At 46.6% G+C, this 26,983-nt stretch overlaps 1 non-coding gene and 1 pseudogene across 1 annotated transcript; one reads left to right on the top strand and one right to left on the bottom strand.

Moving 5' to 3' along the window:
- Window positions 1-2,529: 2,529 nt before the first annotated feature.
- On the bottom strand, window positions 2,530-3,824 carry LOC147678191 (uncharacterized; annotated as a pseudogene).
- A 1,588-nt stretch (window positions 3,825-5,412) lies between these two features.
- Window positions 5,413-5,486, top strand: TRNAN-GUU (transfer RNA asparagine (anticodon GUU)). The gene has a single exon. It is a non-coding gene; the product is annotated as a tRNA-Asn (tRNA).
- The last annotated feature ends 21,497 nt before the right edge of the window (window positions 5,487-26,983 follow it).

Here is a 26,983-nt window from a genome sequence, read left to right on the forward strand (position 1 = left end):
TGCCTAAACATGTCTGTTTCAGAAATAAATAAACTAAGTAAGCATTGAGCAGGGAGATCAGTGGATGGTCCTTGTTCAGTTATCTGATGCCAGTATTTTTACTTTATAATCTTTTTTTGAATTGTATAATTTTTTTTACTGTGCTGCACGGTAGAATTTGGCTTAAGGATGTTGCTTAAATTTGTCCTTTATCAATCCACATAGATGTTGCTACATATATATTCACTAGAACTGTTGTCACTCAACCAGGGGGTGATGTGCACTTTGTTTATTTCCTATGTCCTCATAGCATTCATATTTTAGTTCATTTGTGTGCACATGTATGCCAGTTGTATTCAGTAACAAAAGCAATGTATGATTTCACACCATATCCACTACCAACCCGGCACAGCTACAATATTTTAGCTGGAAGTTGACCTGGGGAAGGAAAATGGGATAAGAGAGATAAAACAATGGCACTCAAGATCGCCTCACTGACTGGTCAGTTTTGCCAGGCATGGACTTCAAATGGTCATATTGGTTATTTAAAAAAGCTAAGGCTATTAGTGCCCTGGCATTGTGAGCAAAATATGCATAAAGATGGCCGAACTCAAAGTGCGCTCTGGCCGACATTATCAACCTGAATCCTGCCAAACTGAGCCCCGGCACATTCCAGGGGGCAACCTGGTCTTGAGGTCAGAAATATAGGCATGGGCATTGAGGCCCCATCTGGAGTCTATCCAGCTTGTTTAGGCATAATGGGCCACAACTAGTTAACCCCTTCGCTGCGTGGGTTACTCCCCCGCTGTGCTGGGGGGAGGGGGGCGCGCAGAGCGCCCCCATGCTCATGACGAGCTGAGCTCGTCATGAGGCACGGCGCTCCTGTGCTCATGACGAGCTCAGCTCGTCACGGCCACACCCGTTCCCGTGGAACGCTCAGCACAGCGGGGGAATTATCCCCGCATGCGAGCGTTCCACGGCTCATGACGAGCTGAGCTCGTCATGAGCACCGGAGCGCCGTGGCTCATGACGAGCTCAGCTCGTCATGAGCCTCCAAGAGGTTAAGGTGTTATGATGGCCATGGGCGAGGCCGACAGCACTGGGGTGGGCATCACAGATGCCACAGAGCTGCTGGCTCTGCTGTTTTCCTGCCCAAGTCAGACACCAGTGGGGCACCCACGGACTTGGGGTTTCAGCAACCACCTCTCTAATGTGCCTCTATACATCGACCACAACAGCATGGCTTAGAGGAGCTAACAACTGTGGACTCCGCAGATGGCCTGCAAAGTGACACACAAGGGACATGCTGTGGCTTGCTCCCTACTTTACTCTGTGGACCGGGGTGGACGCTCCCCACTTCAATACAACCGTGGGGCATGCAGTCATATTGGGGGCACTGCTACCCGTGCGCCACAGGGGATATTGGCGAACTATGAAGCAAGGCCTGCACAAGAGAGAACTGATGGCTCCGGAGGACTCTGTGTATCGCTCACGTGGTGAGTCCTTGGGACCTATACAATCTGACTGGCGCAACCTGCTGGTGGGTACACACCTTGCAAGCACAAGTTGCTGAGAGTGCGAGGACTTTAGTCTGGGCAGTTGTGGCCAGCATGTCTCGTGTGGGGTGGGGGTCACAAGGAGACGGGGACTTAATTAAATAAAATAAAAAAATATTAAAACGTACCTTTGCCTCCGGTCTTGCTTCATGTCTCCTTTCTCTGCTCATAGGAAGCAGAAGCAGCCAGCTTCCCTCTACTCCCCTCAGCCAACCACAATGCTGCAATGGCAGCATTGGGATTGGATGGGACGCCGACCGCACAGGCGTCTAGGGGGAGGCCGTTTTCTCCATTCAGGCTGCATGCAGCCTACATGGAGAAATCAGAAGTGTGCATGACTGGTTTGGTTGGCCCTGGGGCTCACCAAACAGTCAACACCCACAACATTCGGCAAACCACTCCTCCCCAACACATCCACCCGCCCGCCCCAACCAAACTCTTCTTCTGCTTTCTCGCAGTGTGAGATGCATTAACATAAAATGGTATTTATACCATTTTTTGTTTTCGCCTGGCATCCGCTGAGCAGCAGCGTTCGCACAGGCGAAATCTTTTGAGAAGCAGTATGTGGCTTTGTCCCGCCTCTCTCTTCCATTGGCTAGCTCCATAAATGGAGGCTAGCCATTGGAAGAGAGATATGTCCGTCATTGTCCGAGGCGATTTGTGGGCTTTCCAGTGATTTTTTCCCTCTCCGTCCCTTTTAAAACGTCATGCGGCGGTGGGCGGGTGTTTTTTTTTTTCCCGTGATGTTTTGGTCTTTTTCGAAGTGTCTTTTGACGGAGTGGGCTGCGAGATTTAAGTTGCCAGGAAGTTGTTTCTATTTGCGATCAGGTAAGCAGCATTTTGTTTATAATTTTCTTTTCCCTTTGTACGTTTACCCCGTCTCATGTCATCTCCCTGTTGGTACGTGTACCCCGTCTCATGTCATCTCACTGTTTGTTTTACGTCTTTGCGTGTCTCGTTGCGGTCGTCTCTACATGCCCCGTGTTCTACATGTTTAGCTTTCCACAGTATCTTTTCCCTTTGTACGTGTACCCCGTCTCATGTCGTCTCCCTGTTTGTACGTGTACCCCGTCTTATGTCGTCTCCCTGTTTGTTTTACATCTTTGCGTGTCTCGTTTTGCCTTTGTAGCTCCTCTCGTTTCCTTTTCATGTGCCGCTCCCGTTCAAGCTGCTCGCCGTAGTGGGCTCGATAGAACTCGTCGAAGCCAAAGATTGGCTTGGTGGGAGTGAAGCGGGACGAGGATGTGCTCTCTGTCCTCTTGGGCGTGGGAGATCCATCCACCTTCCCCTTTGGTTTCTCCGCCGCCCGCACATCCTCTTGGCTTAGGATTCCTCGGTCGTACTTCTTGCGCAGGGTGACGTTGCCCAGTATGAGGTTGGCCTCGCTAATCTCGGTGAAGCGCTGCGCTGCAGCCTCGTTGCCATTGTTGCAGTCCGGGTGGTAGCGGAACGACTGGCAGTATTAGGTTGTCTTGATCTGGGACTGAGTGGCTGAGCCGGGGACACCAAGGATATTGTAGTAGGAGGTCGGGCTGCGGAAGAGCGGTGGCTTCGGGGAGCCATTGTTCCTTCCAGCTCCGTTAGTCGTAGAGTAGACCCTGGTGAAAGAGTTCTGGTGGCCGACAGCAGAGAGCCGCCCCTGGTGCTTGCTTAAAGCCCGTAACTCGTGAAGGGCGCAATGGTACACTCCCTGTCTGAAAGCAACTGTCAGGTGTGTTGGGTGGACCACAGTGCCCACAACCGTCTCTGTGGAGTCGCCGATCACGCGGTTCATTCTGGCTGTGCTGGAGCTTGGAAGTGAGGATGACAAAGGCCAGTGATCGGTTGAGGCAGCACGACTAAGAAGTTGCAAATAGAGGACCCTCCGAACATCTTGCTTACCAATGGCTCCCTCCTGCCCTTTCCAATGTCTTGGGCCGCTTCCCCCTACTTTTAGTCTCAGTGCCACTTGCTGGTGCTTACGGGCCGCTCCCTCACCCATTCTCCCATACATCCTGTTGCCTGCCCTAATTATTTCACATCCAGACTAGATGAAGAGTGATCTTTTTCCAGGTTGGCGGCCCCAGACTGAAGCTCTTGAAATTCTGTTAGCAACCCCAATAAAAGATTCTCCTCCTGCCCTACCTCTTTGGCCACTGACAGGTCTTTGCATAAAACTCCGCCCCAGTTCCCGGGCGGCACCTTGTTCAACCCTAATACTCCCCTGTGGTGTTCCCGGGGCCCCTTCACGCAGACAACTTGGTTCCAAGGCACCGGGACCCACAACAACCTCCAGCCGACCTCCGCCATTATTCTCGAGCGGCCGGCATGCAGCACCGGCCACATCCACCAATCACAGAGCGAGTAACAAACTGAAAACACACGAGCTCCAGCTGCAGTCAATCATGATGAAGTAAGAAACAAATCTCGCAACGCGTGAGCCAACTATAATGGAAAACGCTAGTCAGGCTGTAGGGGCTGTTTGTCACTGTTTGCTCCCCTGCCCCCTCGCTGTGCTTGCTCCCCTGCCCCCTCGCTGTGCTTGCTTCCCTGCCCCCTCGCTGTGCTTGTTTGTTTCTGCTTCCCACACTTCAACAAAGCAGTGGGTCGACGCTCCTCTGCCCATGTTGAGGAGCCACCCCTGCATTTAACCCCGTCCCCACGCTTACTCACCCCACTTCCTTTGCACATAATATCAGAGTTCCCTTACTTTTTTTGTAATGCACATTATCTGCTGGTTGCAGTACTTTTAGTGGGACAGTAATAGCATTTCTCAACATCTGAGCAGAGCTGCTGTACTTTTTGTTGGATTCTAAAGACACTTTTAACATGTTTCTATTACTATTTACAGTTTTATTAATCCTACGCTTTCAAGGAGATGTCTTAATTGTTAATATTACTTAATTATAGATTGCAAAACGTTATCATGTTTGGTGTCTCCTCAGTGGCATGGTGTGCAACACTATATCCTAAACTGCTGCCCTCCTGGAATACACTGGTTTCTATTTTAGGGAAAATGCAAAACAGGGTCAAAAATATCAATTTTTTTCTCTCGGTGCAGCTTGTCTCCTCTTTTCTGAGATGTTTTGCAGTTTCCTGTTGTCAGAGTCTTTGCTACAGTTTCCTCCTGTTGAAGTTTGTGTTTCTTGTTGTGTGAACCTTCGTTACAGTTTCCTCTAGTCTGAGATGTTGTTGCAGTTTCCTTCCTTGATCTTTAATTTTCTGCAGTTTGCTGTAGTCTGAGTCTTTGTTACAGTTTCCTTTTATCTGAGGATGTGTTACAGTTTTCTGTAACATGAGCTTTTGTTACAGTTTCCTCTCGTTTTAAATGTTGATACAGTTTCTTGTGCGACCACGTGTTACAGTTTCGTTTAGCTAAAACGTTGCTGCAGCTTTCAACTCTCCGACACTTTGTTGCAGTTTCCTGTTATGTGAGTATGTCTTACAATTTTCTCTTGTCGTAGTTTCCTGTTGTGTGAGTATGTCTTACATTTTCCTGTTGTCTGAGATGCTATTGCGGTTTCCTCAGCCAAGGCTTGTTGTTGAAGCGTTCTCTGAAGTTTGTCACTGCTATAGGTTTCCCTTGTCCAAGTTTGGCTCTTGGACGAACCAATAGACTTTTTCCGGAAGATACTTAAAACGCTGCAGTTGCTAAAAGAGAGAGAGTGAAAGGTGATCCGAGCAGCAGGAGAGGGAGCCAACGAGCAACGCAGCAAGGAGGCAGCAGAAGGGAGGGGAGATCAGTAGGGGGGGGGGGGGGGGGTGAAAGGATGGAAAATGTGACTTCTGCGCTCATCTTACCTTGTATTACAAAACGGTCCTCAAAATGTCATCCTATCCAGCTGGAACACTGAATATAAGTGTATATATAAAATATGTACAAGCCACAGACGCATCTGTCTCTGTGGCGCAATCGGTTAGCGCGTTCGGCTGTTAACCGAAAGGTTGGTGGTTCGAGCCCACCCAGGGACGCACAGTTTTATTTATTAACGTGAGCTGCGAAAATGACCAGTTAGCATAAGAAATGACTGCATGGGAAGTGTCTTACTGATTTTAACTGCCAGCCTTGTGCACATTTTTAGTCACGGAAAACCCTTGCAGGGTTTCTATGCTCAGGTTTGAGTCCAGAGAGCCTGTCCCAGATGCTGCTGGCAGCGAGCCCAGCACACAGCTGCAAAAAGACGCGTCATGCCATACTGCTGAAGCACTGCACAATCACTGGAAGGAGCATGCGCAATCAATGAGATGTGACCAGCCCGTTCCAATCGGTGGGAGTGTGGGTGGCGACCACTGTCAAGCTTTTAAGCTTTTTTGCAGTTTTGTGTAGAGCAAACTCGACCTGAAGATATTAGAGCGCGTTATGAGACCAGTCACATTATAGTGCATAGGATTCTGTAATCCTTGTAGATCTGCCTGTCGTGTTGCCGCATGTTGGAAGGCCCTTTGCAAAGCTGGAATGGTCATCTTTCTGCACCTTATTGCTAAATTTGGGTGCTAAATTGGCACTAATGGGTTACAACCAATGCCCAGACAGTGTTACCACGTTTTAAAATGAGAAAAAATGAAGTAATACTATTACAAAATGTGCTGCGTTATGCCACATAATTAGCATTTTGTGCTGCAGAATTTACTCAATCCTGCTGCCGTATTCGACGCTCTCCTGCCGCATAATTCCAATGGCCTGCTTATATACAAGGGCACACACTTTTTTTTCAGCATGACGAGATTAAATTATTTGCCCAGAATCACACGATGTGTTGAGCTGACATTGAGATGGATTCCTCGGTTCCAAAGTTGGCAGCTCTAGCCATAGCGCCACATCCTCCCTTCTATCGAAATACTTTATGAAACCTTGTACATCCTCATGAGGTGAACAACATTTGTAGCTCCCTGCCATCTTGGGAAGAGGCAGACATGCTGAAACGGCCACCTACCTTCCTGTAAAAATAATTTGGGAAAAGGTCCATGAGGGTGGGGTCAGACACAGACCAACTTACCCTTTCAGCATCTCCTTTGAATTGGGTGTCAAATGGCATGTGGTCAGTGAGGTCACAAAGGCGGATCACCTGCTGAGCCTGCCCGCCCCGGAAGCGTATGCTGAATTTTAAAGGATCGAACAGAACAGTAGATCTAGAGCTGCAGGGGTTGGTTCGGTGGGTTGGAGCCACCCATATCAGAGCAATGTTCCGTCAAGGAGACAAGAGGATCAATAGCTGCTCTCACCTTGATTGGCATGCTTCCTGAATCTGTAAAGAGGTGCTGCTTATCTGTACATTGACCAGCTCCTCCTTGATGAACCTCTCTTCTCTTTTTGCCTTGCTCACATTGTGGGATTTTTGGTGGGGACAAGGGTAGAAAGTTATTAGAGACGAAATGGGGCACTTGTATTGAATTGCATTGTACACTTTTGAAGGCCGGGATAGGGACTTGAGTGTTAACACTGTATGAGCTGGTGATGCCGAAAGGAAATGGTTCCCATCCAGTGATCGTTGGGCTAGCGGGGGGTCTTTTTACCCAGTTTTCAGAGATGTCTTAGACCTCTCTTCATCTCCGGATACCGGGATTGGGGAGGGGAGGAAATGTCCTGTAGCTCCCCTTCTCGCCTTTATTGTTTTGTTTTTTTGTTGACTTTCTTTGATTTTCTTATGAATTAGCTTGAGGTTTGCTACTCAGGGGGTTTTGGGGACCCACTGGGTCCTAAAGATTTCAGCTCCATTTCTCTATACCAGCCTGTCTGGACTTTATCTCAAACGGCCAAGATGGTTTAGACAGTTACACTCAATGTAAAAGGTCATAATGTACTTAATAAACAAGGGGCTAATTGGAAACACATTTGAGATATGGGCCCAGACATAATATGATTCCAAGAAACACATCTTTTGCTGAAGGCCCTGGAGAAACTAAAAAACAACTCATACTCAACTACACACCACTCATCCACACTTACTAAACAGTGAGGCATAGCGATATCTATAAGGCAGAACACACCGTTCACCATCACACAAGTTAGGACTGATAAAGATGGCAGGTCTCTTTCTCTGGTGGGAACACTGCAGGGATGCCTTGTCACCTTGGCTACGGTCTATGCTCCTAATGTGGCCCAGGATGATTTTCTACTGCTGCTTCTGGAAGTCCTGGGGAACATCGCATGCGGTGATATAATCTTAGTGGGATACTTCAATGCCATTTGGGAACTGTGTCAGGGTAGAAAAGGGGGTATCCCAGATGATGGCCCTTTCTAATCATCTGAAGTCGTCTCTACTGAATCTTGGCCTCAGAGATGCATAGTGTGAATGGCCCCACTCCAGTCCAGTCTATACTTTCTACTTCCATGTTCGGCACTCACACAAATGCATCAATTATGTTTTTTGCAGCAATGTGGTCAAGGCCAAAACTAGGGCGATAGAGATCGGAATGATTGCAGCAACTAATCATGCATTGTTCATGGTCCAGGTAGACTCGGGCTCTGCATGGCAGAGGGGGTTTGGTATCTTCTTCCCTCATTATTTTGTGGTCATCTCCTTCAGCAAGAAATTGATCAACAGATTGATGAAAATTAAGCTTGCTACAATATTAATGGAAAGATGAAAGAAATAATATATTAAAGCCATGTCTTCAGGCAGTGACTCTATTCTTACAGATTATTTGACAAATACAAAGAATTTTGATGCTTCTACTCTGCACTCTATGCTGGAGGGTCGACCTCTTTGGTTGGTGGAGGAGCTTTTTAGAAAGGATTAGGCTAAACAAGATGATGTGTTCTCAGTGTGATTCTCTGGAACAGACAATCCAACTTGAAGAAGTAAAGCAGGCCATAAAATCTTTGAAGTTGGGAAACACCCCTGGACTAGACAGGCTCACATCTCCATGTTATAAAATATTTGCTTCTCAGTTGGCCCCCAAGTTAGTCTCCCTTTCCAATTATTGTGTTGGAGCCGGCACTGAAGAACAGGGTTTTAGAACCCAGCGGCGCCAGGGAAAACGCCCTATGTCTTCGAGTTCCCCTGCCTTGGCAACAGAGACACGGGACACTTCTTGATGACGTCAAAGACCAAATTTATTGGCTGCAACCAGGAACAGAGGTCTACGAAGCACAACACGGGTGGTACGCTGGAGACTGCACAAATTCATGGAGCGGAGCATCGTCTTTTATGCTAAAAATCACATTCCTGGCTTGCATCGATTACATACAAACTGACCAATCAAAGGATGACATTTCAAACATATCGCATGACGACAATCCCACTTTCCGTTGTCCAGCCCACCAGAAATGACCAAGCAAAATCCAACATTCCTGCTCGAACAGGCCAGACGGACCCATCATAAAAGACCTCAACCCAAATCAGTAATTAAGCCATAAAGGAAGGAACAGAAGCAGATGACAAGCAAGATAGAAGGGTGGGTGCATGTACCATAAACTCAGCAATGTCCTGCTCTTTGATCTCTATCTGACCAGCTACCTAACAAGGAACTGGCTCAACGAGGTCAGCCTCGGGGAAGGGAGTCAGTTTGTTCAGGTCACTCAGAAGTCAGCTAAGGTTTACGTGTCCCAAATACTCGTTCGGCCGTAGTCATCGGACTATGTGAGGGCAACCACACAAAATGGCTTCCGTACACAAAATGGAACCCAAGGGTTCAAACGAAATCCCTGAATACGTAGTGTTCTCATTGATCAGTTGTGACGAAAACACTCGTACATACCGTACTCGTCATTTGCGGTCCGCTGATATCAAAATCGTCTATATCCGAGGACCTTTATTGAACGGGTTCAGAATCACGGAACCACAGAACCACAGCACAATCACACCTACTATGGCTTAAGCCCTTTTGCATTCCTCCTATAGACAGGGGAAAAGACCCTAGGCTATGCCCATCTTATCGCCACATCACAATCCTTAATATAGATGCTAAATTGTATTCTAAAAATTCTAGCTACTCGCCTCATAGATATGCTCCTACCCTTGGTACATCCTAGCCATATTGGCTTGGTTCAAGGGCGCAAGACTCATGATAATATCCCTGCCACAGCCTTCCTGGCTGGAAAATCCTACTTAAACACAGTCCTGGCAGCTCATTTGTCTTTGGGTGCTGAAAAGGTGTTTGACAGGGTGGATTTCTCCTTTCTGCACCTTATTGAAGGTGGGTTTTGACCATGTTTTCTTAAGAATGGTCTTCTTCAACTAAACACAGTGGATGGTGACATTATCTCTAAATGGACAGACCCCTGCACCGTTTATGCTACATAACTTAAGGCTTCTCAGGTGACCTGAATCTGCAACAGTGCACACAACTGTGGAGTGCCTGGGAAAGGGCTCCCTTTAAAATTTCCTGTCTTTGATTTTAAATTCACACCGAGCTCAGCTGACTAACTGCACTAGTGGAGCAATTGGGAAAGAGTTCTCTCATCATAGTTCTGCTGTCTAATTGTTTTAACTCGCCGCAATAGCACAACTACTTTGTATTTCCACACTTATACCTAATTTTAACTCACCTCTTGCACTTTGAATCAGCATCCCTCCCCGGTCCAACGCTGATTGTTCCGTTTGTTTGGAGGGAGGTGCCACCTACTGGAAGTGAGGCTCGACCACTTCTGCCATAAACCAGACTGGAGGTTAGCAGTTTAGCTTACCTCCCTATATAAACACATGCCTGGACAGATGTGCAGCAGAAGCGCACAGCAGGCACGTCGCTGGCAGGCCAAAGGCGCGCCTAAGGCAAGCCCGCCTGCGCCCGTCTGCGACTGGACATTGCCAGGAGCAGGAACCCCTGCCGGTTTTGCCCAAAAACTAACAAATAAGGTTAGGACTTCTCACACCTACACCAGTCGAGAGCTGGTGATGATTAATAACGGCTGTACAAACAGATGGACAGCAAATAAGGCATGCACCATACCCATGGAAGTAGTGGGACCGTTTTCATGCAATATTTGTAGATTCCAAAGCATACAATCTCAGCCTCAGAGAGTCAATATCACCACTGACCAGGGCTCTAGATCCCATCACTATTCCATCGACAGTATGTGCTCTCCTAGGACAGATAGCAGAAAAGGCTGGAACTGCTTTCTGACCAATGCAAGGTCTCTGCCAAAACATGCAGGTAATATATTGCACCTGCTCTCCTCCACTAACCCTCATATAGGGTTCCTGACAGAAACCTGGACTAAGCCATGCTCCAACCTGGCTATCGCAGTGGCGCTTCCAGATGGCTACCAAATACAAAAACTAGACAGACTGCACAGGATAAGAGGAGGAATAGCCATAATCTACAAAGACCCTCTCACATTCTCCATCCTCAACCAAGTATGCAATGACCAGCTGGGAATATTCATTTTTAAAATGAACTTACATCAAAGTCTTAGCTGGAAAGTAGCTTTAGTATACCAACCCCCCCCCCCCACCCCCCCCCCCTCCCGGGACCACTATCCAACACCACTAAACGGCTCATGGAACTCATCGCTCCACATGTCATATCAGCCAGGAATTTCCTACTCCTTGGAGACTTTAACGTACCCCGGAAAACCTAGACAATCCAGAGGCATTGTCCTATCTGACAGAATTGTCCTCACTCAATCTAACTATAATAATGAAAGACCCTACCCATTAGGCTATTCAATGGGCGAGTTCTGTGTCAATGGCCCCAAGGCACAGGCTGTCCCCAAGTATTACCCTAAAAAAAACTACAGTCCCTGGCATAAACGTACGCTATCACATTTTTAAGCCGTTTTTTGTCCACCCCAATACTCTTAATCTAAAAATGTAGAAGAATGCCTTGCCTCCTTCAATGCCAGCCTATTATCCACAATGGATAGCTTATCTCCTTTGAGATAATGCTCCACAAATATAAAAAACCCACCAGGCACCGTGGTATTCTGCCACCCTGCGGCTCGAAAAAGTCTATGTAAAAAACTTGAACACCAGTGGCAGTGCTCATATGACCCAACAGATAAAGAAAAAATTAGGTATGCACTAACTCATTACTACAATAATTAAAAAAATGTGCGAAAAATCCACATCGCAACCACACTTGAGCAAGCAGGGATCTCTCCGAAAACTCTCTATCAGATCCTAAAAACATTTACAAACCCTAAGGCCTGTGACATTGTATCTGCCCCATCTCAAACATTGTGCGACTATAAAGCAAGCCATCTAACTCAGAAAATTGACATGATATATAATAATATTACCTCAAGGAAAGGCCCTGAGACTGACCCTGAGTTTGATCTCCTACCAGACGCGCCTATCTCTCAAATGTTGAAGAACCTTCCGTTACTCACAATAGAGGAGACAGAAGCTTTATTAAGTAGAGCTAAATCAGGGTCCCCACTGAACCTCATTCCTGCTAAAACAGCCGCAACTCTGTCCAAACAACTGGTCGTCCCCATCTGCTCTATCCTAAACAGGTCCATGAATGAAGGCACCATCCCTCTGGATTGGAAAGCTGCGCAGATGCTCCCAAGTAAAAAGAATCCTAAAACTCCATGAAAGAAGTAACTAACTACCGCCCCATCTCCCTACTTCCCTTACATGTCGAAATCTTGTAAAAACACATTAATAAACACCTGTCTGATTTCACTGAATCTTCAAACTGCCTGGACCCCTCCCAATCGGGGTTTCGTCCCAGATATAGCACCGGATCCGCACTGGTGGCAGTCACGATCAATAGCAGGATGTTGCTGGATAACGGTCAGGCAGTGCTTTTGGTACTGCTTGACCTTTCCTTTGCATTTGATCTCCCCCAGACTCTACTTTGAAGATTGGAAGACAAAGGCATCTCAGGGAATGCATAGAAATGGCTGTCCAACTTTTTGTCTGACAGAACTCGGACCATTAACCTAGGCTCATTCCACTCACAGACTACCAGGGTGACCAAGGGAGTACCACATGACTCATGCCTGAGCCCCACCTGGTTCAACATTTATGTTACTCCCTTGGCGAGTCTATTGAGAAACTTGGGATTTGTCCCCATATCCTACGCTGATGACACCCAACTGCTCCTTTCATTTGACAAATCCAACTCCAACATTCAGAACACTTAGCGGAGTGGATGAAAATCAATTTTCTCAAACTCAATGCAGCTATGTCTGAGATTATGCTATTTGGCGAAGCCACTATGAAATGGTCCCCTAGCTGGTGGCCAGAGGAATTAGGTCCTACTCCATGTCCCAAACAGGTGGTAAAAAGCCTTGGAGTTCGGTTGGACCACAAACTCACATTGGGAGATCATGCCTCTTCTACCACTGGAGCATGTTTCCATAGCCTCAACCTACTCAGAAGAGTCTTCCCTTTCTTGCAACTATCAAGCAGAAAACCTTGATCCAGGCTCTAATCCTAAGCCGCTTGGACTATTGAAATGCGCTGCTGATTTCAGCCAATGAAAGTTCCTTAAACAAACTCCAAGTGGTTCAGAACACTGCGGCCTGACTGGTGATCAATGCCTCCCCAAGAACCGCATCACTCCCTCTGCTTCAAAAACGGCACTGGTTGCCAATATGGAAGAGGATCAAGTTTAAGTTCTGCTGTATGGCATACAAACCAGTAAACAACTTAGGACCCAGCTATCTAAACAATACATTTGTTAACTATGTTCCCTCCGGACCCCTCCGCTCTGGAGCTAAAGCACTGCTCCAAGTCCCGCGCTTTAAAAAAACCCACCTAGGTGGTAAAGCCTTTTACCATCTGGCCCCACATTACTGGAATGAACTTCCCATTCACATGCATCAATGCACGGATTACCTGACATTCAGAAAGTTGCTGAAAACCTCACTGTTCTGATCATCCCTCTGTAGCTCACTTGTGCGGACCTAGCGCGGAGATACCTTAATGGGGTGATTCGAGCGCTCTATAAATAGATAAATAAATAAATAATAGAGACACACAACAGAGGTGCCCCTTAATCCCACTATTATTCACTCTCTTTATCGAACCATTGACCTGTCTGATATGACAGTCTGATTTGGTGACTAGAATAAAATTTACGGTGCAGGAATATAACATTGTGTTTTCTATTCAAATAATGCATTGATATTTCCAGGGTCAATGCAATTAAAATGTCTATTCTACCATGGTTAATATATATGTTCCCAGCACTACCAATCTGGCTTGAAAGGGCATTCTCAAAACACATTCATCAGCAAATGCTACACTTTATATAGAGGGACTGGACAACCAGGAGTTTTCAAAAGCTACTGAAACAGCCTCAGAATGCAGGAAGGATGGCGGTGCCCATTCGCCCTCAATATTATGTTACCGCCCAAATGAGAATTGTAACAGAAAGGTTGCTTTTAACATAACGTACACTTTGCACACCATACCTGTTGCTCCTCCACAGCCGCTTGCTCTGCCTCAAACCCACAGCGGTCTAGTCGACCGGAGTTAACTAGCTTACTTAAGGCTTGGCAGGGACAGGTACGGGTCTGATTACGAGACCTTGCTGCTCTACAAGAAGTAAGGCTGCTCAGAACCGAAACCATAAGATTGATGGCTGATTGCCCATTCCTTTTTAAAACAATCTATTGCTTTTAACATAACGTATGCTTTGCACACCATACCTTTTGCTCCTCCACAGCCGCTTGCTCTGCCTCAAACACCCCGGTCCGTCACGGCAAGTGCCGATTGAACGGAGGGTGTAGACGGGGATAGACGCACTCACTTCCTGGCTGGGGGCATTTCCGGCACTTTGAGCGCACAGCGGTCTAGTCGACCGGAGTTAACTAACTTACTTAAGGCTTGGCAGGGACAGGTACGGGTCTGATTATGAGACCTCGCTGCTCTACAAGAAGTAAGGCGGCTCAGAACCGAAACCATAAGATTGATGGCTGATTGCACATTCCATTTTAAAACAATCTATTGCTTTTAACATATCGTACGCTTTGCACACCATACCTTTTGCTCCTCCACAGCCGCTGCTCTGCCTCAAACACCCCGGTCTGTCATGGCAAGCGCTGATTGAACGGAGGGTGTAGACGGGGACAGACGCACTCACTTCCTGGCTGGGGGCATTTCCAGCACTTCGAGCGCACAGCAGTCTAGTCGACCGGAGTTAACTAGCTTACTTAAGACAATGCCAGGGCGAACGAGCCGCAGGCGCGCCGAAGGTGTGCCAAAGGCAAGCCCGTCTGTGCCCGTCCGGGCCTGTACCGGGCCTAGGGTCACAACCCCTACACGTTCTATGACAGGTCCTAAGAGGATACATTATTCCAGCTGTGAGCTACTTGCGCTCAGGCCGGAATCAGTTTGTCCTCCATGGTCTGCACTGAGAGTAGCTAAATCTTGCCCTACATGCCATCTAGCTTTGAATGTTACACAGACCAAAACACCGATTACGCAGCACGTCGAGAATGCCAGGCCAGCCACCAAGACCATCAGGGCAGGGTTAATTAATGCACGGTCACTGGTTAAGCACAATTTAGAGACAACAGAGCTAGTAGAAACCCAAAACCTTGACATGCTGTTTATCACAGAGTCATGGGCGGACGAAGCCTCAGATATCGATCTAGCACTAGCAACCCCAGATGGCTACTCAATCATCAGAGCCGAGGGGGGGGACTGGCCATAATATACAGGAATGAGCTAAGAACCAAAGGTATAAATCAGAGTAGTAGCCCTGATTGCGAGATCCTACATTTCCCAATAAACATCTCCAACAACAACACCTTCAGAGGCCTTCTGATTTACAGACCTCCTAAGGCTAAAACACCTCTGACGCAACTGCTGAGCCCTTTCTTAGCAAATAGTGTGAAGAATGTGGATTTTACAGTCCTAGGCTACTTTAATCTACACTTAGAGAATAGCGCATATTCTAGCGTTACGTTGCTGACAGATGCACTCGCAGACATGGAGGAAACTGTGAAGCAAAATACCCATGAGGCAGGGCACACACTCGATGGGATTTTTACTTCCAACAAGTACATTCGGGCACTTGAGATTTTAGGTAAGCATGGGCGGAAAATCCGTTCCGCTCGTGGATTTTGCGGATTTTCGGTAAATTCGCAATCCGCAAACTCTCGCGAATTTACCGAAAATCCGCAAATTCGCACGCAGCGGATTTTTTTTCTTGGTGATACAATATTGCGGCGTGAGGCGTTCACTTACCGTCATTCAGCATTTGCCGAGTTGTTTTTCTCGATATTTTGGGAGTGCTGCGCCATTTTGGATCTTGCTGCGGGATCCCGCGGGAGTTTGGCGACGCATCGCGAGAGTTCGCAATTGTGAACATGAAGGTGCGGCGGGCAGCAACAATCTCGCACTCGCGAAATTCCAAAATTTGCAATTCTGCACAAGAAATCCACTGCAAGCAGCATAGACCTTCTGAAAATGATGATTTTTATCAGAATAACTCCTCAGGTTGACATTTGCCTGCACTTTTTTGGATTTGAGGCCTTTTGACTTTCTTTGGATCACTTTTGGATTAGAAATCGACTTTCACAAGTAAGTTTGTTTGGGGCATTACAGTTGCTGTTCTGCAGAAAAACGAGTTTTGCAAAACTGAAAGCACTCAGCAGGTGCAAAAGTTCACTCATCATTAGTAACCATTCCCTGTAGTACTTCCTGAGGGGCCACTCCAGAGTTCAGTTGCCTATGTTTGTTTGGGGCATTACAGTTGCTGTTCTGCAGAAAAACGAGTTTTGCAAAACTGAAAGCACTCAGCAGGTGCAAAAGTTCAAACTCATCATTAGTAACCATTCCCTGTAGTGCTTCCTGACTGGGGCCCCTCCAGAGTTCAGTTGCTAGTTGCAACAATTCTATGACCTTGCTCTGACCCTCACAGCAGGCTCATAGAATAGCTACAAGTAGGCCACAAAGGTCCTGGAAAAAAAAATTGCACTGCAACAGAAAGAAAATTACAGATAAGGAAGCAGGTGCCAGACTGGAATTTTAAAACAGTGACACATTAATAAATCAACCCCAAAATAATTCATGTCAGTTGAAGCAGAGCAGGTGTGCTTGCTTTCCCCCCCCCCCATAATCTACAGTGATGAACCAGAGGGTGGCATTGATGTACCAGAGGGTGGCATGGGTGAAACAGGGTGGCAGTGGTGAAACAGAGGGTGCTGTGAACCTGTGATGATGAACCAGACGTAGAAACAACATAGTTGCGACCGTTGCGAGCCGACAAGTAAGTTTGCAATTGCGAACCGGTACAAAACCCTTGCGAACTGGCAGAAACCCTTGCGAACACAAAAAAAAAATCCGCCAATTTGCGAGAATTCGTGGATTTTGCAGATTGCGAGTTTGCAAATACGCAAATTTGCGAACGCCAGATTCGCAAAATTCGCCCATGCTTAATTTTACCAGTACCCTCGTCCGATCACAAGGCAATAATATTTGCTAGACGTAGGGATAGATTCAGAGGCACCGGCACCTTGCCACAAACAAATTACATACCTTAATTGGTAAAAAATTACACATCACTTCTAAAAGAACATCTAATAGGATCTACCCCTGTGCTTGACAAAGACTGCAATACAGCCGCAAACCAAATCTGGAATTGAATACACGTAGCCACTAAAGTAGCAGTTCCCCCCAAAAATAAATTGTCAAGGAGGAAAACAGTTCAACAAAAAATTGGTTCTGTTGGGTAAGACAGGTTATTTGAACAATGCTCATAGATGCAGGAAAACCCCATCCCAACCTTGGTTTTCGAACTCACTAAAGCTACAAAAACAACATTGCAGAAAGCTTGAAAAAAGATGGAGGTCAACATACGAGCAAGGACCAATAGAGGAATACAAAACCTCACTGGCCATCTATAAAAAACTAATACTGACAGAAAAAAATAGAAGAGGCAAAAAACTCCAGCAAAGAATTATTTTCCACAGTCAAAAAATTAACGAGAACAAACAGCTCTACGCCCATAGAAATAAGTTCAGATTTTTGCAACATTCTGGGCCAGTTCTTTGTAGATAAAGTTTCTGCAGTTTACGAATCCTTCAAGGGATCAGGGGATCTCACACATCAGCGGACCAACACACAAGTACAGGATGAGATTTCACCCCACACTCAGGACCACTCTTTCCACTTTCAGCCTCCGTCTACTGAACAGATTCTCCAGGTGGTTAGGTCAACAAAATCCAGGGTACATCGGAACCCCTGCCCACCTAAGGTGATGCACCTTTTCGTTGACCTACTGAGTGAGCAACTAAGCGTGCTTTTCTCTGAAATAATCAAATCCAATCACTTTCCTGATGTGAGAAGTTGGCCTGATATGTGATGTTTCCAATTCTGGAACCACCTTGTATCAGTCCAAACAATCCCTTATGGTGTCTGGTTGTGAGCAGTGTTCCCTCTAACGCGCGCGCGTGCGCGGCCGCCCACTTAGTGACCCCCGAGCGCGCAGTGTCCCTATTGAAGCGCGCACACATCACAGGAGAGTGTTCGCGCCGCCGGTTTTTAATGGCGAGTGGCGCGAAAAATGCTACTTTCCTGATTTCGGGGAGGATTCCAATAGTAAGTGGCTCTTGCTACATTTGTTCCTCAATAGGAAACGGCTGCAGGCTGTTTATGGGCCTTTGTGGAAATATGTGTTAATTGCAGCACGGTCATGTGCTGCAATTAACATAAATATTTTCACACTGGCCACTCAGTCACAATCAGCCCCCAGCTGCGCTTGAACAAAAGACAGCATCAAGGTAATAAAAAACGGTCATTGGCAGGGCTGGAGGGGGGGTTCTATAGGTGTTGCAAGCATTCAGTTGCCTCCTGACGATGGCCCTGGTACTTTTTTGTGTGCAAAATAAGCACTGCTTGCTCAATTGTGCGCTCTTTTTATAGTGGACGGGGGCATTTCTTGCCGTAATCGGACTGAGTACGTACTGTTTTGGCTATTCATGTTGGCATGCTTTCAATCAATCTATGTAAATGGGATGGGCGAGTCACAATCAGCCCCTAGCCGCGCTCGAACAAAAGACAGCATCTAGGTAAAAACTTTAATTTGCTCCGTGATAGAAGTAAAAATGTAAATGTAAAATGTCTTGCTGTAGTGCTCATCTGTGTCATTCCCTGTAGTGTACATCCTGTGTCTCTTTCGGTAGGGCACTCCTGTGTCTTGCTCTACTGTAAGTGCAAAAGCACTCGATTACACTGCATTAAAGGAGTATCAACATTACTTAGCTAATTTTACACACATGATACAGTGAAGACGACCTGTAACAGTGATTTCGAGGTATTGGTTTTCTCCACTGATGTAATCACACTGTTTTTGCCACTGCCCCATTAAGTCACCTTTCTCTTTTCGTTTTTGTACATTGCGAGTTTGTAATGTCTATTCATACTAGAGTACACTTACTTCACAGTCTAGAGCGCAGTCAAAGAGACCATAATTTAAGAAGAACGTTTGTCTCTAAAGTCTAATTGTTGACAGGCAGGTCGAGGAGCGAGAGCGCTGCAACTAATGCGAGCGGTTTGGATGCAAAATATGACTTTATTTATTTTACAGTGAAGTAGTGATGTATAAGCAAGTACGAAATATATTCCTAGATGTTTTAAAAAGGTGTCTATTTGTAATAAATAGAGGCAGTTACAGTCAAAACCTAACGAAAGAAGCAGACTCCTTTTTGTTTTTCACACAGTGAGGACAACCTGTGGCAAACTGTATTCAGCTTGACAGGCTACGTCCATCCACCTGCCTTCTTATCTCACCTCCATAAAAGCAACAAATTAACTACTTGAGCCAAAACTATTTCTGCCCATGTTTCTATAAGATGCCTCACCAGCCGGACTAGAGTTTTTCACCAAAACTGCTGCTTAAACAGCGTGAAGAGAGAAAAAGATTAGGAACAACTGTGTTGTGTAAAGTTGTGTAAGTGTTTGAAGTACGTAATAGCTATTGAGTAGATCAATCACCCACATACATTTTCAATCAGCAGCTCTCGCCACCATGACCCCACAATTTATTATCTGCACCGAAATTTTGAACATGTCTGCAGCTTCATGGCACTACTGGCAATCCTGAACGGCGTGAAAGTGTACCGAACAGGGTTTACACTGAATGGGAAAATAATTCCTCCAGTAAAAATTCAAGGTGTGTCCCCCACTTCCTGAAAAACAAGCAATTGCAATGCAATAGGTCTCGCATTAGGAAAGTGTGAGCTATTGGTATTGTAAATGACAATTTTTTTAAATATGTGTTGGCTTTGAAAATATATAAATTAATAGCATTGTTATTCACAAAGCCAATAGCTTACACTTTCCTAATGCGAGTCCTATTGGCTATGGCAATGCTTGTTGCTAGCAAGCAAGGACAGTGCTGTTGTGGTGCTGAGTGATGATGTGGTTGGGTTGAGTGATGTGGTGGTCGAGTGATGTGGTGGTGTCCCCGAGTGATGTGGTGGTGTCCCCGAGTGATGTGGTGGTGTCCGTGAATGGTGCCCCTAAGTGATGTGGCGGTGCCCCTGAGTGATGTGGCGGTGCCCCTGAGTGATGTGGCGGTGCCCCTGAGTGATGTGGTGGTGCCCCCGAGTGATATGATGGTGCCCCCGAGTGATGTGGTCGTGCCCCCGAGTGATGTGGTGGTGTCCCCGAGTGATGTGGTGGTGTCCCCGAGTGAGGTATCCTCTTAATAGACCTGTAAACAAAACCCTTGTTATGTATATAACATTGATTAACAAAGCATGGGATGTGTTATGAAGAGAGACGAGTAGGCACAGATCAATACTGCAATGATTTTCTTAGCCAAGAATGGAAGTATGTCTGCGAGATGAAGAGAGGGTGGTAAATTGGATAAGGAAGATGAATGAATAGGAGACAGGAACAATAAGCGCGGGAGAGGCGAGGGAGAGAGGAAAGAGGAGGAGGGGGTCGAGATCCAAAATCAGTGAGGGAGGAGGTTGTGGAAAGGCCAAAATTCATAGGAGCAAAAGCAGCGAGCAACAGAAGTGAGCCTGTATGGAAGAGAAGAGCCAGGGCAAAATCAATATGAAACAACAAGGTTGAAAGCGAGAGAGAGGGGAAGAAACAGAGGTAAGGAGAGAGAGAGCTGGATGAGGAACAGACCATGAAAACAAGTAAATAAAAGCTCACGAGAGCGAGGCAGCAAGTTCGGGAGCGCATGCCTTTGAAGTCTGATGGGGGGAGGGGGGAGGGAGAGCGGCTTCCTTTGAAGTCTGATGCCGAGGCTCAGACAAATGGTGGTGTGTGAGCGGCTTCCTTTCAAGTATGATGGGGGGCGGGGGAGCAAATGGTGAGCACGCGCCTGGCGCACAAGCACTGGCCACAATCTGCATTCCAAAGCCCTCTGGCAGGCTTTCCTGGAGCCCCTACATGAGATCAGAACGCCCAAGGACACATCATTTCTATAGAAGATATTTTTGTATCATTTCCCTGAAAAAAAAAGCTCTACACCTCACCGTCAGCGTTAGGTGGCACGAACACAGCAAGAGAAACATGCTCTTTTTTGTTTTCCTTCCATACAGTAAGACTGTTGAAACCATGCCTTGTCACTATGAGACCCAAATTAGATTGTTGCAAGGCAGGGGGGGGATGCTTTGAAACCCTGAAGCAAGAGGCACCAGGGAAGCTACCAATGCTGGGAAATAAAACAATACACAGTGCAGTCGTGTTTACTGTGGCAAAATCAGTGCTCGTTCTGTGATTGAGTTCAACACACAGCAAGCCATTATCCCACATATGCCTCTCTCTTTCTCTCTCTCGTAAAATATTCAAAATTGTTTTTTTTAATTAACTAACCCAAAATAACTAAACGGCAGGATGATGCATACTATACACAGGCGGATCTCACGAGCAAAGTTTACTAAGGCGTTGTCGCGCTGTCCATTCGAATGCAGTGATACGGACAGACCCGGCATAATATCAGTCCGGTGATACACTATGCGATGCACATATTTTTAGCCTAATTGCTTTTAAGCCAAGCCCTTAATTGCATTGGTTACGCCCCTTTGAAAGACCCCATAGTTTTTTCATCCCACTCAAAGCCCTGGTCTACACGCACGGTCAGGTTTATGGCGCACATAGCCTTCGCTGCAGCGCACAGAGACTTTACTCTTCCGCACACAGAGGAAAATAATTAGAGGGAACATTGGTTGTGAGTCAACCTTATTAGACAAGCTATCCTAGTGGTAGCATGGACTAAGCAGCCTTAAAGGCTTAACTCAAGAGGTCATGTGAAGCGAGCTGTTTTACCAATCAAAATCCTGTAATACCAAATGAAAGGACACCACACAAGTATATATTATAAAAATATTTGTGTTTATTACTAAACTAAAATAATCCCCAGTACTCTTTATGAGCAAAGGGGCACAAGCGTTAAATCAAAAGCACAGTATAACATATGAAAGTTGCACAATTATGGATGAGGGGGGGTGGCCACTCAAACCATATATTAAAAAAGTGGTATAAGAGATACCAATCGAACAGTGGTTAGGTCTAGGGCCTAGGGAATCGCTGGGAACAGTCGGGACAAGCAATGCTGAAGTCGGGAAAAGCCCGCAGGATTCGGGTGCAGCGCTTAAAGCACACGCATGCACCAATGCAAAGTCAATGGTGCGTAAAAGTTAGACAAATAGAGTTTAAGGATACTTCCGCTGAACCTAGATGGACAAAAACTTTAGACAAAGACCCTAGAGGTGTGTACCAGTGTGGGAACACTGACGTTGCAGAGTTACCTCACCCACAGGAAGCGGGTGCATAGGGTCGAAGTTGCGTCGGGTTTCGTCACGCAGGTTGTTGGTGCTTGAAGCTGAAGATGCTGCAGGCGATGGGAAGGAGAAGTGTCCGGTGTGATCCAAGGGTGGATCAGAGTTGTAGAGTACCTGAAAGCAGAGGGGACAGAGTCTGGGTCACTCAGCAGTGACCAGGGTGGAACCAGGATGGAACCAGGCAATGTTGGGCGCAATCAGGTGGTTGTTGAGGAGCTTCTCTCCGCTGCCACGTGGGCTCTGGGGCATCTGCAACGTCCAGGAGCGGGTCATGAGCTGTCCCACGCAGGCTATCACCGTCGGCGCTGTCGGCTTCAAGATTGGAGCAAACAACACTTGGCAAGAGCAATCTATGCGGGATTGGAAGATTGCTTCTCACTCGGACCAGGAGGGTCAAAGCGGGTGCTCCTTTTCAGAGGAGCGGGTGAAAGTCTAGAGCAACCAGAATCACAAGTCGTATTTAGGTTTTCATTGGCACAGGGGCCACAAGCCAGCTGGCAAATGACAGGGCCAACGCATTGAGCCAAAGTAAGCAGAAGGGCCCCACGCAGCACTCGTCGAGTGTAGAGGGGTGAGCTTCCGTGCAAAAGTGGCTCAGGGTTGGGGCTTCTCAAACCCTGGAGTACAGCTTCGAGGGTCACTCATGGGCTGCACAGTCAGCGCCTCGTGGTCTCTTCAAGATGGCTTGCCCCACCCTTCCGGTCGCCTCCACGGGTCTCAGCTCTGCAGGGACTATGGATCAGGCTGTGAGAAGGCAGGCAAGCTTGATCTCCTTGATCTCTGTTGCTCGAGTTCCGGCAGGAACTGCAACAAAGCAGATGTCGAGGTGCTGGATGGTGCCTGATTGCACAGGGTGGTTACTCCTTGACCACAAGGGAGATTCTTCAGTCTTCTACGTCGAGTAGGATGTCGAAGGGTCCAGAGTTTCATTTCAAATGTTTTGTCAGGATAATCTGAGTGCGTTGGCACTGCTCCCATTCTTATACCAATCGAGGGGGCTGGATTACCTGCTAGGTCCCCTCCTATGGGTGGGACCCAGGAAGGGGGTGGATACACCCCTTTCCCTTTGATCCAGGCCACGCTGGGACTGGGGCTGGTGTGCCCCAGAACCGGTTTGGACGGATTATGCAAGGGGCAGCCATGTGCTCCCCAGGCAGTGTCTGGGTTCTTTCAAACCTCCCTGCTACTATCCACTATCTCCTGTCTGGGGTGGTGTAACACCTCCCTGTGACAGGAAAGCCTTTGTCCAGGCCTCCTGTGCTGAGTTTCGGTCGGCAACAGGAGGTCAGACTTGTGCCTGTGGCAGAAGCATCCATTTTGTGGATCTGAGGCTCTTTTAAAATCAACCACGTTTTAGCAAAGCAACATGTCGTCTCCCTCTAGAGGGGTGGAATGCTACCCCCGTCGCCAGGACTGGTGAGGGGGTAGTATTCCAAATTGTATGACACCTTACACGACATGTTTTGATAAAGCCAAACCAAAGTTGCTATATAACTGCGAGGATTATAATGCACTTAATAGTATATGGTATGGCATTATCCCGGATCAGCTTAGGGAGTTGTTCCCGAATGCTGCAGACAGGCTCAGCTCATGCCAGAGCACCATCTCACATTAAACCACGCACTCTGCCTCCAGGATTGATAAGGCCTTCCATAGGAGTGGCTCACAGGTTTATATGTGTCCAAATATAGGTTTAGATATAGGTATACTATATCTAAGCAAGGGGTGATTACACCCACTTGCCCCAGCTGAGTGATCAGCCAGTTGTGTCAATTTAAGAACCAGCCAGGGGTGGCAAAAGCTATGCTTCAGCCCCTGGTAGGCCTTGGTGGCACCTATGCCCTGTGCACCTACATTGCATGGTACAGGGGCTGACAAGGAGTCCATTTCCAATTGGGTTATGTACCTAGGGTACATGGAATCCATTTTACAGAGAGAGCAGATAGCCTGGGGCCCTGATTAGCAGGGAACCAGGCCAACTAAGTCGAAAACCAGCTAAACACAAGGCAAAAAATCTGGGGTAACCATAGTCAGGTAGCCACCTTCCTACACCTGACCCATGGAAACAGCTTCAGTTCTGTCTCTACTTAAGAAACCCAACTCAGACCCTCAAAAATCAGGAAATTATGGACCTATCGCAAGAATTCCATTCACTGCAAAAGTTCTTGAGAAGCTTCTGTACAGGCAGCTGTCTCAATTCCTCTCGGAAGCAAATGTACTAGATCATTTGCAATTCGGCTTCCGTGAAGGGCACTGAATTGAAATAGCACTATTGATGGCGACGGAGGAGCTTAGGAGTGTACTGGATGCCAGGGGGGAAGGCCGCCTTGGTTTTGTTATATCTCTTGGCGGCCTTTGGCACGGTAAACCACGACACTCTCCTTGTCCGTCTCACTGAGGCGGGAGGGCACAAGACAGCTTGGTCTCTGTTGGCATCATATTTATCTAATAGGACCTTCACGGTTGAACTGGGAGAGGCCAAATCCTTCAAATCCCCTTGCGGAGTTTCCCAGGGGTTGTCGTTATGCCCCACTCTATTCAATCTATACGTGGCACCCCTGGCGGCTATAATAAGGAACTGTGGCTTCCTCCCAGTTTCGTACGCAGATGACACCCAAATAGTAGTGTCAATTGCAAACAATGCAAAAGAGACAGCCACCAGGTTCAAACACTGTATGGAACAGATCAATTACTGGATGCAGACGAACTGCCTAAAATTGAACGGAGATAAAAGTGAAGTTATGCTGTTAGGTTATGACTTGCAAACCTGGTCCCAGGATTGGTGGGATTGGCCAGACAGCCTAGGATATTGCCCATCACCAGTGCACTAGGTAAAAAACTTAGGTATGCTCCTGGACAATAAACTGTCTTATGATGCACAAGCAAATAAGTTGTCATCATCAATTTGGTACATCCTGAAAATGATCAGGAAACTTTTACCTTTCATTCCTCTTGCATCCTGCAAAACAGTGGTTGCAATGCTGGCTTTATCAAGATTGGTCTACGGAAATGCGCTATATGCTGGAATCCAGGCCCAGCATATGGCAAAGCTCCAGCGCCTACAAAATGCAGCAGCACGACTGGTGCTAGACATCCCCAGGCATGAACCAATAGCACACATATTGAGCTCTCTGTACTGGCTCCCAATCAAAAATAGAATAAAATGTAAATCCGTGTGCCTGACCTACAAAGCCCACCTGAAAAGTTAGCAGCCAACCAGGTCCTTGAGATCTAGCAATTTAAAACTGATCCAGGTCCCAAGATATAAACAGGTCAGGTGGGGGGGGGGGAGGGGGGGGGGGGGGAGAGCTTCCTGTTGTACGCAGCAAAGGCATGGAATCTGCTCCCAATTGCGATTAAAAACAGCCCCTCGCCGCTCTCCTTCCAGAAAGAGATAAAAACATGGCTATTCACCTCTGGTTAGTACACTAAATGTTTAGCAGCTTCGGTCCCCTACTTCACCCAGTGCCAAGACGCCCATGGGCATTTGCGCGCTTTATACATCTTCAAATCAAACCAATCAAATCAAATGCTCATCTTCATTCCATAACCCACTGCCACCTCCGAGACTTTGTTTGGTTAGACAAGCAAAAGAGGCCTGCTAATGCCTATCTCAGTACCCCATGAGCTCCGCATTGAGAGCTTGGGATAACTATGTCATGCTACAAAGAATGACAACTTATCCATCAATGTATGAAAACAAATGATGGATGGAACCCTGTCTTGGGACTCGTAGCAGGGATACTACTTTTGTTCCTTCTGCTGCGTTACGGCAAGTCCAGTCACCAGCAACAACCAGATTACCTTGGAGAATACTCTTCTGGCAATGCAATGTCGTGAGCTCATGATACAGATTCTTGGCTTGGCTCGTTTGAGAGATCTGAACACCACGTGGTTCCTATCATTCAGGCCAATCTGGTAAGATTACATCTTACCTGTTCTACGATACCTGCTTTGTGGAGAGGAATGAGTGTTGGATATTAGTCTGACACGTCCATCAGCACTGCCAACGGATGTTGACGCTTTGCTTGGTTCGGTAGCCGCTCATGCATTGTGTTGTCCCCAATCCTGATGACGACATTCATTGAGGTCTCACCAGCAATTCCAGCTGACGGTGGGATACGTGGACCAACAGGCACACAGGTACCATCTACTGCGAACATTGCTAATGCGACTGACGCTGACGGCAATGCTTCTCATCTTTGTACGATTTATCTACTTAATGAAGTAGTCCAACTTTCACCTACTGTGGTAGACAATTTCTTTGCCAGCTTAGAAGATTTAATCTTTTCTCCTAACACCGAGAATAGCTTTTGAAATTAGCACACAGCGTTCTATGAACTCTGAATTCGACCTTCCCTTTTCAAAACAAACACTTCTAACTTGGAATTCTATTTTTCTACGATTTGATTTGACTTTTTTCCAAAACTGAACTTTTCATTTTTTTTGGGCACAAAGTATTGTGCTTAAAGTAGAACTATTCTTAGAGAACAAGAATTCTTTGATTACTTCCTAGAAACAATATTGACCTTATCTACAAACCAAAACAGTTGATATATTCTGTCATGGAATGGTCTCGACTTTTTCCTTCTGTAACTAAGAGCCATTTCATAAATGTAATGTCCATGATTCATTCTGTTAGCTTTGCCAATATCATACTATTTGTTTAGAATGAAATCATTGCTTTCAAATGCATAGAGTACAAATGCTCATTTTCAGTGTGAAACCATTTCAAATGCATTTTGTGTATTTTGGGTGGGATTATAAACACATGCTTTAGATATGTTTTATATGCTTTGAATTTAGTAATGTCGAACAT

Source organism: Lissotriton vulgaris, chromosome 12, assembly GCF_964263255.1.
Source record: "Lissotriton vulgaris chromosome 12, aLisVul1.2, whole genome shotgun sequence".
In the NCBI taxonomy this organism is placed as follows: Eukaryota; Metazoa; Chordata; class Amphibia; order Caudata; family Salamandridae; genus Lissotriton; species Lissotriton vulgaris.